Source organism: Aquarana catesbeiana, linkage group LG01 (genome assembly GCF_042186555.1).
Source record: "Aquarana catesbeiana isolate 2022-GZ linkage group LG01, ASM4218655v1, whole genome shotgun sequence".
NCBI lineage: Eukaryota > Metazoa > Chordata > Amphibia > Anura > Ranidae > Aquarana > Aquarana catesbeiana.
The window spans coordinates 671,946,982-671,960,726 of record NC_133324.1 but is presented as its reverse complement, the minus strand read 5'-3'; the positions used below and the strand labels follow the sequence as shown (position 1 = coordinate 671,960,726).

The 13,745-nt window shown below is 43.9% G+C and overlaps 1 long non-coding RNA gene across 1 annotated transcript in view; it reads right to left on the bottom strand.

Moving 5' to 3' along the window:
- Positions 1–1,437: 1,437 nt before the first annotated feature.
- Positions 1,438–13,745, bottom strand: part of LOC141114511 (uncharacterized) — a 30,781-nt gene continuing 18,473 nt past the window's right edge. Inside the window, exons 2-3 of the long non-coding RNA XR_012236919.1 lie at positions 10,106–10,187; positions 1,438–1,664 (exon numbers count right to left, since the gene is read on the bottom strand). This is a non-coding gene — a long non-coding RNA (uncharacterized lncRNA). The remainder of the gene's footprint in view (positions 1,665–10,105; positions 10,188–13,745) is intronic.

Here is a 13,745-nt window from a genome sequence, read left to right as displayed (position 1 = left end):
CTCCGCTATGCTTCATGTTAGGGCCTTGCTGTGTGTTCGGTCCTCGTGTATCTCCGCTGTATCTGCCAGCGCCATCTTGGTCCTGGAGATGGCGCGGCTCTATGAGGAAATCTGTCATCTTTCCCGGTTTTGTGGGTCCTTTACGTTTGCGGGATGTCATCAGAGAGATGTCCCACTCCACTAGTTAGCTTTGGTGGCTTTAAACGAGGCTTGTAATCGCTATTATATCCCGTATAAGCCCAGGAATCGACGGAGCTGTTTCAATGTGCGACCATCTGCTCCGCTGGCTAGCCACGCCCCCCTTTTAGGTGGCTTTTAATGCTATTGTTTGCACTGAATATTTCTAGTTATTCTGCTAGCACTGGGGTGCTTATTTCGATTTTTATCTTTGCACATTTTTATCAATTGTCTGTTTACATAATAGCTGCTATAGTGCATTAATCTGCTTTTATCCATTAGAGCGCTGGGATCAGTGACACCTAGTGCTTCTGATACTTTTTTGATTAGTAATGCTAAGTTCACTGTCCAGCCCTGTGCAGTCACAGGAGCTGACAGCCTCTCATAGAGTTTAATAGGCTGCTGGCAGCAGGGCCAGACAATGCACCTGTGCAATCTTTCATGCACATCAGAGCAATTAATTCATGTCATATATAGGCAAAAGCGTATTTTCTAACTGTACAACCAAAAGGACATTAAAAGAAGAAGATTTAAGAAGAATTATTACCCCTACTGGCTGCAGTTAAAGTGGTTTTAAAAAACAAAACAAAAAAAACTAACACCTGCAAGACAAAGGCATAATGAGCTAGTATGAATAGCATACTAGCTCATCATGTAATACTCCCCTGAGATTGAATCCCTCTCTGTGGTGCCCATACACAGCACTGGCTGGCGTAATCACTCCTGGGGCTTACCTCTGAGTATTGCGCCTCCGGCACTGTGATTGCCCGGAGCCGCTAGGACGTCACTCCTGCGCATGCGCGCAGTAATGGCACACTCACTGAAGCAACGGCACTAACGTGCCATTGCTTCAGTTTGTGTCAGTGCGCATGTGCCAATGACGTCGGCACATGCAAATACAGGGGATATCTCCTAAACCATGCCAGTTTAGGAGATATCCTGGGTAGCTACAGGTAAGCCTTATTATAAGCTTACCTGTAGCACAAACTGGTCTGTAACGGCTTACAACCACTTTAATTACTCTACAAGAAGGCATTGACAAGGAAGACGGCTTGAAAGCCATTCAGGGGACAAGGATAGACCAGCTATTGCTGAGGTAATCCTGGCCTGTTGGTACTGAAGTCTTTTAATTCTACATTACAAGAAATTGGGGTATTCTTACTTAAGGAAATATTCAGGATTTGGTGCTTGGTATTTCCATAATTAAAGCAGAACTACAGTGCATCTGAACACCACAAAGCAAAAACACAAATTAATTCATTTTTAATGTTCAAAGCCATTTATTTTTCTGAGAGATCACTTTGAAAAACACACCCTAGCATTTCTGGCTGTGGGCCATCTTAAGGAAGGGCAGATCATGTAGCATTTTCTTCCGAGAATCCATCTGCCCTTAGCTCAGGCCTGCTGGAAGTAAGGAGTACTTAGATGAGATAACCCTTCCTCTCCTCCTGAAGATTCCTGGTATGTATGGCATCATTTGTCTAGGCCTGGAAAACAGGAAGTAACTGAATAAATGTAAAAAAAAAAAAAAGTTGAGAACAAGTAAATATGATATTCTTTCCTATCTACTAATGCTAGTTGCACAAGGATTAAAAGTAGTCAATGTTGATTGAGAGAATGAAGTTCCACTTTAACTTAAAAAAATGACCATTATTCTTTTTATAATGTCTACTAGGAGATAGGTACATATTCGATTAATATGTGCTTGGAATTGTTCCCTAGCAATGGATTATTAAGCACCAGACATTTTTTTCCACATTAGACTGAAAATGACTAGATGTCGTTCATATCTTCAACATGTGACCAATAGATAGAATTGGTCCCAGTAGAGTTTTATAACCTCAGATTTTACTACATTTTTATCTTACTGAGTGTATATTGTTTAAAATGATCAGAAATCTGTAAAAGCCAGTAATAGTGTAATATAATACAAAATGCACTATGGACATGGCCATTTGAATCCCTCACTGAAATAGAAAGCAGGGTCAGATTTTCTAACTCTTTTCAGAATTTCTCTATAGAATAAATAATAGATTTGCTATCCAATGGAAATTTAGGAATTACAGCATTCATTTAGTGTGCTAAACAATGCCATTATCCTCAGTTTACAACAGATAATACTGGGCATGTTTTAATTTAGAAACAATATAATTTGGCAACCTTGTTTTTCTTGGTCTTTGGGCTATGGCCTGCTCTTTTTCCTTTAAGCTTTTAATGTTTTTGCTGTCCTGTAGTAGTATTTGATGCCTAATTCTTTTTTTGTCAATGTTTGATAGTTTTTATAGTTTATCATTGTATCTAAGGCAGGTCATACATTTTGTTTTCATTAATCCAGCGGGTTGAATGAGAAAAATTACCCAATTCCCCAATCCACACATTCAAGGTGGGTGAGAGAATGACTCTTTTTGTGCCATTGTGTTCTGACAGCAGGGAGCCTTCCCCGATCTTCAGAACACATTGATCGGTGTTGGCGGCTATAGTTGGCAGCACTGATCGCTTGGGAAAAACCCACCAGCCTGTTTGAACAGAAGTTGATCAGTAGAGCAACAGTCCCTGCTGAAACGGATGAATTTCAATCCATGTAAGACCTTCTTAAGTGTAGATGGGTAAAACGTATACTCTGTAATTTATAGATTTTGGTAAATATTTTCAGATTCTGTTGACGCAAACTGAGGAATATAGTCTCATACAAACTGTTCTAGAATTCATTGCATAGAAAAAATGCTTTCAGTTTCTTGATGACATTAGATTTGATGAGGATATTAGGCTAGGCGCTGTTTTAAACTCCCATATGCCCTGGGTAGTGATGAGCCGAACAGCCCTGTTTTCTGCTCTACAGGGGTTCACCAAACTTCGGGTTGCTGAACCTGAACTCCATTGAAATCAATGGGAGCTGCCTCTGTCAAATAAAATTATAAACTGTGGGGGTATGGTCTGGACGGCGTGCGCACGCTTGTTATGAGAGCTCTGGGTGGACCGGGCACTGCAACACCCAACTGCTACAGAAAGCCACGATCCATGTCTGGGAACCGGATACCTGTCCTAACTACTGGGGAGCCTCGGACTGCTGAGATTACTGGCTACTTTCTCTGCCAACAGTCATCCTCTCAACCGGCTCCCACACCCACTGCTACATCCAAGATGGCACCGCCGCGAGTCGGACCATCCAGCACCTCTGATGGCCCTCAGAAGCGTAAGTGACTATGACAGGTGAGCCTGTCTTGCACCACGCCCGGCATCTCCCATCCTGTCACCGGAGCTGCCGCGTGCAGACTCCCCCATGGGCTCCACTTTTTCCCGGGCTTCAGGGAACAGCACGAGGGGGATATCAGGCACTCACTGGCAGAGCTGCCCACGCGGCAAGACATCCAAGCAATGGCTGCATGCATAGTGTCTGCTCTGTCTAGGGAGATCCATAATAATAAACAGCAGATGGACACAGTGGAGGAGCGGGTAGCTACCTTGGAATCCTCCACGTCTACAGTTGACACCCAGTTAAAGGCCCTGGAGGCGCATCAGGCCACATACCTCTATCATCTAATTGACATTCAGCTCAAAATTGATGACGTAGAAAATAGGAACAGGAGGAATAACCTCTGTCTTTGGGGTATACCAGAGGCAACTATGGGGGTTGACCAGCGTGTAACAGTGACTGACATTCTTAACCAGCTCCTAGACAAAGCACCTACAGCGGATCTCGAGCTGTGACTGGGTCCATCGGGTGCAAGGCCCTCGACCCACCCCTTCAGCCTCAGCCTCTTCCGCTCCACCCAGGGATGTTCTGTGCAGGGTGCACTTCTATGGAGTTAAGGAAGAGATTCTATGTAGAGCATGGATTAAGGGGCCTATTGACTTTGATGGCGCTGTTGTGCGGGTCTACCCAGATATCTCTCGACAGACCCGTATGATGTGGGGCATGCTTCTCCCCTTACTGGAAGTCATCCGGGACATGGGGGATACCTATGGTGGGGTCATCCTTTCCACCTTATTGTCCAGAAGCAAGGTTCCTACCTTTCTACCTACGCTCTTCTGACCAGCTTCAACCACTGTTTCAATCCCTTGATAGACCCATGTACCTGATTGGCTGGAATCCCTGCTACGGTTTGATCCTCCAGGCCCACATTTTCCAAGACTGCAGAGGATCCGCAGGGCGCAATCCCGTACGTCCAGCAATGAACCACCCAGACGCACCCCAGCATCCTCGGAAGGCTAATACACTGAGGGTACCCCATTGTCATATTCCTTGGCAGTGGGATCCCTGTCTTCTCAATAGTTGGTTGTTGCAGTTCAATGTAAAGTGATGATGTCTCAGTCCAGTCTTCTAGACCTTGAACTCACTATTGGATCATTGTTTTTCGTGGCAGTTGTGTGTTCTGGATCCATCTTTTAATACATGCACCACCATCTAGTGCGGTGGTTGCTCAGGAACAAACAATGAAATGACCATTACATACCAATAAACATTTGTACTCTACTCAGTGTTAGTATCTTTTTATGCATCACTATTTGCCCGCTAGTGGGCTCCCCGCCTCAGAGACTGGCCATTTCCTCACCCCTTTTTCTTTGACGGGTGTGACCAGAGAAGATCTTAGGTCACAGAGAATTTTTTTCGGGGCCTGTTAGCCCCCAATGTTTGACACGGCTGGGACGTGGAACTCATCGAGTAGACTCATTAATGTAGCTTGGTTCTCGTCAAAGGTATGGGATGATTAGATCGGCTTTGTTGCCTCTTTAAAGGGCCTCCTGGTGGTGGCATGAGCGGGTTCCCAGGACCCCCTTACGGTTTTTACAAGGGATCCCCCATACCCATACAGGGGGAGACGTACGACCATATACCTTGCCTATACACATCCGATTTTCTATCTCCCAGTTTTAGTTCCATTGGGGTCCCTTGGACCAGCCTGGATTCACCACCTGGGGGCTAGGGTTTATGTCCATCAGTTGGTCTCTAGCTACCTTTTCAGTTGCAGTGATATATATTACCTGTGTATATGTATTTGTTTTTTGCAGAAGTACTTACAGGTGTCAGAGGCCCATTCTCTGCATGTCTCTTGCCTCAAAACAGTTGGCTATGCGGCCTCCTACGCTCTATCACTGGATTGATGGGGAATATCTCTGTTTCCTTAATCCATAATAATGTTCCTTTTAACGGTGTCTATTATTCTTATCCATGTTGTGGTTCTCCAGTCTGTGCACCTCTGCTGTTTCACCTCCTGACCTTACCACCACCCCAGTTAGGGTTTTCCCCCTGTAGAGTAATTTGTCCTCCCTGAGGGATTTGGTACATGTTACCTTTAGCACACTTCCCTTTTTCATTACCCTTCTCCTCCCCCCTCTCTATATGTCCTCTCCCTCTTGTGTTCCCTCTCACTTTCCTCTCCCCTTTTCCCCAACCCCCCTGTCATCCCACTCCCGGGTTTCATTCTCCCCTCCTTTGGGAGGTATACCTGAGCACCGGAATGGCATTGGGCACCATTAAATTCACCTCTTTCAAAGTCAGGGGACTTGGTGTTCCTGAAAAGCATTCCAGACTCCTAACGGACCTGGAAAAAAAGCAAGTCGCAGGTGGTCTTTCTCCAAGAAAAGTATTTCAAACTCAACCATGTCCCTCATCTTTCTAACAGAGCTTTCTCTACAGACTACCACAGTCCTTCCCTAATTCCAAAATCAAAGGGGGTGAGCATCTTGCTGGCGAACACGGTGCCCTGGTCATTGTCCACAATACAGCAGGATCCAATGGGCTGTTTCCTTTTTGTAAAAGGGGAAAATCGGTGAATTGATGGTTGCAGACCCCTTGGGGGTGGGGACCGGTGTGTGTGTGTGTGGAGTGCTGCGAAGATTGATGGTGCTACATGGGTACCTTAAATATATAAAAAATAAATAAATAAATAATAATATAGTGGATGGGCATCTTGATGGGACACAATGTGCAGGGATGGGGACAATTGTGGGTGCTAACTCAGGTTGAACTGGATGGACTGGTGTCTTTATTCAACCTTACTAACTATGTAACTATGTAACTATGGTTACTCTGGCCAATGTATATTTAACTAATGTTGATCATCTCCCCTTTTTATGAAGCTTGATACCTGCTCTTTTGGAGTTTCAGGAGGGAACCCTGATCTTCGGGGGAGATCTAAACTTTGCCATGGACCCAGCCTTGGATGTCTCTAGGGGTATATCTCATCTTTCATATTCCCGCCTTAAATGCATAACGGCAGAACTATTCACGACCTTCTGCGAATTTAAAAGTCGACGAGAACAGGTCTGACTTTACATATCGAATGGGACACAGCAGGGCTACCCCCTCTCTCAACTTATATTTATACTGACGTTGGAAACCTTCCTCTACACGGTCTGTGATGATCCCAACATCTCCGGTTATTGTAAATACTCGGGTGACCACAAGGTGGCATCGTTCACTGATAACCTGATCTTTTTTATTACAGACCCACTTACCTCTCTACCAAACCTCCTAAAGGCTCTACAGGTGAATGAGACTTTGTACTATTTCAAAATAAATTTTGGGAAATCCTCTGCCCCTACCATCTCTGCGGACCTTGACGTGATCCAGAGTCTCTGGCATTCTTTTCCCTTCCAGTGGGCATCTGCGGAGATTAAATACCTAGGCACCAACATCACTTCTGACCCATCTAAACCATATGAAACCAATTTTGAGCCACTTCTTATCAAACTGAAGGAAGACTTTCTGCACTGACATTCCTTAACCCTGACATGGTTCGGCCATTGCCATACTCTCAAAATGTCAGTGCTCCCTCGAATTCTCGTTCTACTGCAAGCCCTTCCCATATGGCTCTTGCCTCTTTTCTTTCGCACTATTGCTGTAAATTCGTCGGTCATCCTCATTTCCTTTTCTTTTGTGTTCCTTCCCTGGTCTTGTTTGCTCCGCTTTCTTTCTCGTTTCTCCCTGTTCTCCCTGCTCCAAATTTCAGATTACTAGATAAGTGGAACCCTCTGTATTAGGCATGTGCAGTCAGGTGAGACAGGTGAGGCAGAGCCTTACCTGCCATGAACATTATAAAATAAAAAAAATAAAAAATCGAGCTTCATGGGTCTTAGCTCGGCAACCTGAGGTCACAGAGGTGGCCTAAGTCATACCCCACCACTGGTAAAAATTTGGGGGTCCTACGACCTATGGTTCCAGAGATACGGGGCTCCTTGTGCAGCCTGTCAGAAGCTACATACAGAGCGACCAGTTTAAATACAAGCTGGCACACTCTGTTTGCAGCAGACTGAGAGGTTGAGCTCACAGTGCCTCTCACTTCTTGTCAGAAACACTGAGCTCAATGAACAGCTTAGAGTCTTGGACCAATGGTAAAGTACCATTAGCCCTAGCTGTCCAATAAAAATATTGCAGTGGTGGCACGCCTCTCACTATAGTGTCATAGAAGGGGCATGTGTCTAAAACACAAATGGTCCATTCCATCCCAGCCCTCTAAACTAGAAGGAAATAACATGTGTTTCTGTGTATAAGATTTTCCCTCAATACCATGTTTTTTCTCACACAGTTAAAAGGGAGAATGAGAATCTGCTGCTTTTCAAAAGGTACTGTTATAATCAAGCTAAAACATATATTATGCTATATGTTATACGATAATAATGTATTATTTATCTATTTACTGTGAAATTACTGGTTTGAAGTTATAACTCATATAACTTATAAATCAGAACTTCCAAACATTATATATAGATAGAAATTTTTTACAGATTACATGTTTAGAGTTACAGAGGAGGTCTAGTGCCAGAATTATTGCTCTCGCTCGAACGACCGCGGTGTATGTAACCTGTGTGTATCTGGCTCTGATACTAGCCAGTGCGTCACCAGCCACTGACCTCACCGCACATGCCTGCTCTGTATCACTCAAGTAGAGAGAGAATTAAATGTAACTGTGGCGCTGTTCTGATGACTAATTGGTGGTGAACTAGCAGTGTGTGGTAACAGTATTTTGTAGGAACTGCATGGTGTTACAACCCCTAATAATTAAAAGGTAGTAAAAGAATATAAAGTGACTAATTTCCAGAGTAATTTATCCATTATAAATAGCATTTACATAGCATTTACTTGATGTTACACCCTCTGGTGCTTAAAAGATAGTGACAGTGTATAAAGGGACTGATTTCGCAATAAGTGATTTGCCCATGCAACTAACGTCTACCATATGATACTGGTATTTGAAAAAAGGTATAAAGTCATGACAAATGTATCCATTAAATCGTATCATACATAATAAAGTGCATAAGAAAAAAAGTGCTTTAGTAAAATGATGAGGGGGGAGGGGAGAGGGAGAGGAAAAAATTGCTGATATACAAATTGATAAAGTGACTTGTGCTCAGAATAACAAGTGCTTGCTGTAGAAACAATATTGCTTTAAATAGTACTATTGTATGCACAAATGGTTCCCTGCTTAAAAAGAATTGTTCCTCTGATAAAACAATATTGTTAAAATCAATCTTCTTATTCCAGTGCTGCCTTAGTGATAGTGCTGCTTATTCGTGCTCCTACTGTGCAAACACTCACCGAATAGCACCACAATCAACCCCAATATGTACAGAATGCATTAAGCACGATCTGGAACTGCCAGGAACTACACAGTGGCAAAGACTGTGACCGCGCACAGTCACCTGTAGGGGTGAGGCTATTCGGTGAGTGTTTGCACAGTAGGAGCACGAATAAGCAGCACTATCACTAAGGCAGCACTGGAATAAGAAGAATGTCCATTTAAATAATTCTTCTGGGAGGGATGTCTTCAAGGGGAGTTCCACCCAAATGTGGAACTTCCGGTTTAAGCACTCCTCGCCCCCCGACATGTATCATTTGGCATGTCATTTTTTCGTGGGACTTCCTGTCCCACTTCCTGCTGTCCCACTTCCACTTCCTGCTTCCTATCTTCGGCCGCCTAGGCGACTCCTCCTCTCACCCACAACTCAGGTCCCAGAAGATCGGCTGGCCAATAGGAGAGCGAATGCGCAGTGCACGCCCGGCCATGAAGCCGTAAGCTATCACGGCCGGGTGCCCACAGTTACCATGACGGCGCCGAGAAGAGGAAGGGGAGAGGAGCTAGCCTCCGGGCGACCACATCGATGGACCATGGGACAGGTAAGTGTTGGTTTATTAAAAGTCAGCAGCTATGCTTTTTGTAGCTGCTGACTTTTTAAAAAAAAAAAAAAAAGGATGGAACTCCGCTTTGATGCTCTTTGTTAGCGGTTCATATGTTGAAGTTTCTATTGATGATGTACTCAGATGTATCTTTTTAATGTCTGTATTTTCTATGAATCTTTATACAAATAAAGGAATTACAAAAAAATATATATATAAAAAACTAAAAATGGCAATTTTCTTTTTTGATTTTTGTATTGTTTCCTTTACGCCCCTCATATATATATTTTTGCAGTGATTTTTATAGCACTGACCTAAACATGTGGGGTGCATTGCCAGGGGGGATCCCCTACCTTGGGAAAGCACCTTGTCCTCATGTTGGTGAGGACAAGGGTTTCTACCCCACACTGATTATGGAATTACAATGCTGGGCTATGTCAGGTGTAGAATTTGTCAAATGTTTGTGTGTGTTTATTTACAACTATATTTATTTTTTAAATATATAGGTGTCAGATCATTGGAACATTGCAGTCAGTCAATTTTGCCACGTCACCTACTTCAATCCACAGGATGGGAAAATGCAAAGCAAAATGAGGAGGGGGCCCATTATAATTATAACAATAGGATTATTATAATATATTACTATATTGTATATGGACTTTAATAAATCTCACCATCCAAGTGCAGAGTAGAAGAATACTGTGTTAACTGTTTACCTTTCAATTTTGTTTGGTTCACTGAACATTTGTAATCCACCCTTTTGAAATTTAAAATTATAATAATAATAATAAAACGTATTCACAAAAATACCTTTCTCTCCATTCCAACAATGTTCACTCTGCAGACCTGCATGGGGTCACTTTCTCCTGAAAACATATTGCTCCATTTATTACTGAAAATAAAAAAAGAATTAAAAAAAAAATTAATGTGTGTGAGCCATATTAAGCAGCTGGAATTAGGCTCACCAATAAAGGATTATCTCCCGGTTCAATCTGAACATAAGTTTGGACCAAACCTTGCTTGTTCAGGCATTCATCTGAACACTGGACTTTATTTTAGTGGGTTTTTATTCCTTCTTCCATGGTGAATGGTTGTTAAGGAAGCAGCAGTTGCCAGCACCCACCGCATTCTTAGCAGCCAGTAAACATTTTATGCCCCATTAATTTACTGTCGGTAATCTCTGGCCATATCAATAATTCAGGCACGTCAGGTCTGCTATAAATTTTAAAAAGGTATTTCACACAAAAAAACAATCCGCATCTGGTTGCAGGTGACGTGGCAAGTGCCAACCCGCATCTGAAGGCAGGTGACGTGGCAAGTGACAAGCTACATCTGAAGGCAGGTGACGAGACAAGCTGCTTCTGAAGGCAGGTGATGTGGCAGGTAACAAGCTGCATCTGAAGGCAGGTGACATGGCAAGTGACAAGCTGCATCTGAAGGCAGGTGATGTAACAAGTCACAAGCTGCATCTGAAGGGAGGTGACATGGCAAGTGACAAGCTGCATCTGAAGGCAGATGACGTAACAAGTCACAAGCTGCATCTGAAGGCAGGTGATGTGACAAGTGACATTCTGTATATGGTGGCAGGCGATGTGGCAAGTGACAAGCTGCATCTGTTGGCAGGCAGCGTGACAAGCTGCATCTGTTGGCAGGCAGCGTGGCAAGTGACAATCCGCATCTGATGGCAAGTAACGTGGCAAGTGACAAGCTGTATCTGGTGGCAGGCGACAGTGGCATGTGACACACTCAGGGCTCCCACTGATTCTGCATTATGGTGAGTTTAACTATTTCATTTTATAATAAAATGTAATAAATGAAATAATGCGCTTCAATCATCCTGACACCATATCAACTATGGTGCCATGATGATTGAAGCACAAACACCAGTCATTGCCCCAATAAATTGCCTGCGAAAACCTTTATTTTCTGGCAGCGCCCCTCCCAAGACTAGACTTTGGATCCGCCCCTGGATCCCCAGAAAGCACACCAGACCTTTATCTCAGCATGCTGCCTGGCAGGCCAGAAGAGAGAGTGGGAAAGGGTACGCCCCCCCCCAAATCATACCAGGCCACAACCACTGGGCCAAGGTTGTGGGCAAGAAAATCTTATACACGCATGCTCAGATAAGAAAGGGTCTGTCTATTTTTGGGAATATCCCCCTTTTTTTTTTTTTTCATTTTTATGTGGGGGTTTTCCTCTAATATCCATCAGACACGGAGGGTCTGGTATAGAATTTGGGGGGACCCCAAGCAATTTTTGTTTTTGTTTTTTGCATGAGGTTCTCAAGGATAAGGGTCTGGCATGTATTTTTAGTGCTTCTCCCATGCCTTTTTTTGTGTAGGGAGCCAGATTAACATCTATATCCGAACCTTATCTACGATATGGCTCCGTTCACATCTGAGCGATCTGTGTCGTGGGTGGAATCGCCAAGATTCTGTCCGTGATTCAAAATAGCAGCAAATCATGGGACGCCCTTGTGATTCCCATCACTTCCAATGGCACCCAATTTTTTGGGCGAAAGGCGTCCTGAGATTCCGTTTGCATGATTTTACAGCGATTCGTCGGGCAGAAAAATCGCGCCTTTTTAAGGCCCTGGGCTTTACGTTTACCAGCTTCAGACACCCTGTAATGTTCTATTGCAGTATTTATGTCTGTAGTGTCTGGAGGCAGACCACAGGAGACATACTTGCTGCATCAAATTGCATATTTAAAGCGGAGCTCCAACCAAAAGGATAACATCCGCTTGTTTGCTTTCTCTACCCCCCGCTGCCACATTTGGCACCTTTCGGAGGCAGCGGGTACCAGTTTGACAGGTACCCGTCTCCACTTCCAGGAGACCTTGCCACAGCCCCCCTCCTCCTTCCCTCGCCGGGCCATTCACAAAGCACAGCGCACTTTGCGCATACGACACAAGGCTTCACTGCCGGTGTCCCGTACAAGAAATGGCTGCAGCAGCACCCAAGAGTGGATTAAAAAAAAAAAAAAAAAAAATCGGCTGGGGTGCCGACACCACAGGATCCCTGGACAGGTAAGTGTCCTAATATTAAAAGTCAGCAGCTACAGTATTTGTAGCTGCTGACTTTCAATTGTTTGGTGGGGGGGGGGGGCTGTAGCTTCACTTTAACATAACAGGAACAGGAAAAGATGGCTCCAATAACAATACCAAAAGGGAAGTCTAGGTATTTCCCCCCTCCACTCATCCTTGGTGCAGCACCTCTACTTACTTATTGCTGCTATTCTAAATGCATCAGATACTCACCTAAACTAGCATTGACGTGGAATGCAGGGTCTTGAGTTTTCTATCTTCTTCTCAGTAGAGAAGGAAGACCCTCCTTTGAATGTCCATGTCACCGCATAGTTAACATGGACGCCTTCCTTTGTCTGTCCAGTAGTGGAGTCTTCTTACAAACCAGAGAACTCTAGTGCCATGATGACATCACCGACTGGGTACAGACTGCAGCTATGGAACACCATTCATTACTCCCTAAAGCAGGGGATACAGATGGCGAAATAGGGGAAATATAAAAACTTAGGAGGTATTTTTTGCGAATGGCTGAGAGCAAAGTAGAATGAAAGAAGGCATGACATTGGAAGTGCTATGCTTGGAGATGGGCTTTAACAAACAAGCTTCAAAATGCCATTATTACATAACCCTGTTGATGGTAACACACCATGTTCACCACAATAAGCTACAATTTTGTTAACCCTCATGTAACCTTTAAGCTCCCCTTTCTCTTTGCACTGATACCTCATCAATAGGGTAAGATAAGGCAACCTGTAATAGATGTTAGGTGATCTGATAAGGATTATGTTTAACCTGAAGGATTATGCAACACAGCTAACATTAACTTTAAAGCAGATGGTTAGGGCTAGCAAGGATTAGCATTAGGATTGTCAGAGCTCCAGATGTTAGAGTAAGGTTTGTTAGTGAAAGGCCCGTGAATGCAAAACCCTAATTAAATTTTTCAAGACAAAATCACTGCAAACTTGCACATCAAGATGATCTTCTATAAAGAAGTCTAGCCCCAGCTAAGTACATATACATGCTCGGATGCGGTCTAGTTAATTTTAAAAGGCTGTGCCAGGGTTTCTCAACTCCAGTCCTCAAGGCGCCCCAACAGGTCATGTTTTCAGGCTTTCCATTATTTTGCACAGGTGATTTGATCAGTTTCACTGCCTTAGTAATTACCACAGCTGTTTGGTAATTCTAAAAAACATGACCTGTTGGGGCGCCTTGAGGACTGGAGTTGAGAAACACTGGGCTGTGCTATATTCATGTAGCACTGTAAGGCTGGGTTCACACTATGTATGGCTGCGGGGCAAAGCAGGGGTCCGGTGCGTCCCCGTTCACCGTTTCAGGTCCGAATTAGGTCAGAATTTTTGGCTGAATTCGGACCTGAAAAGGAGCCAAAGACGCACAGGACTCTTCTGCTGTGCGCTCTGCGGCCAC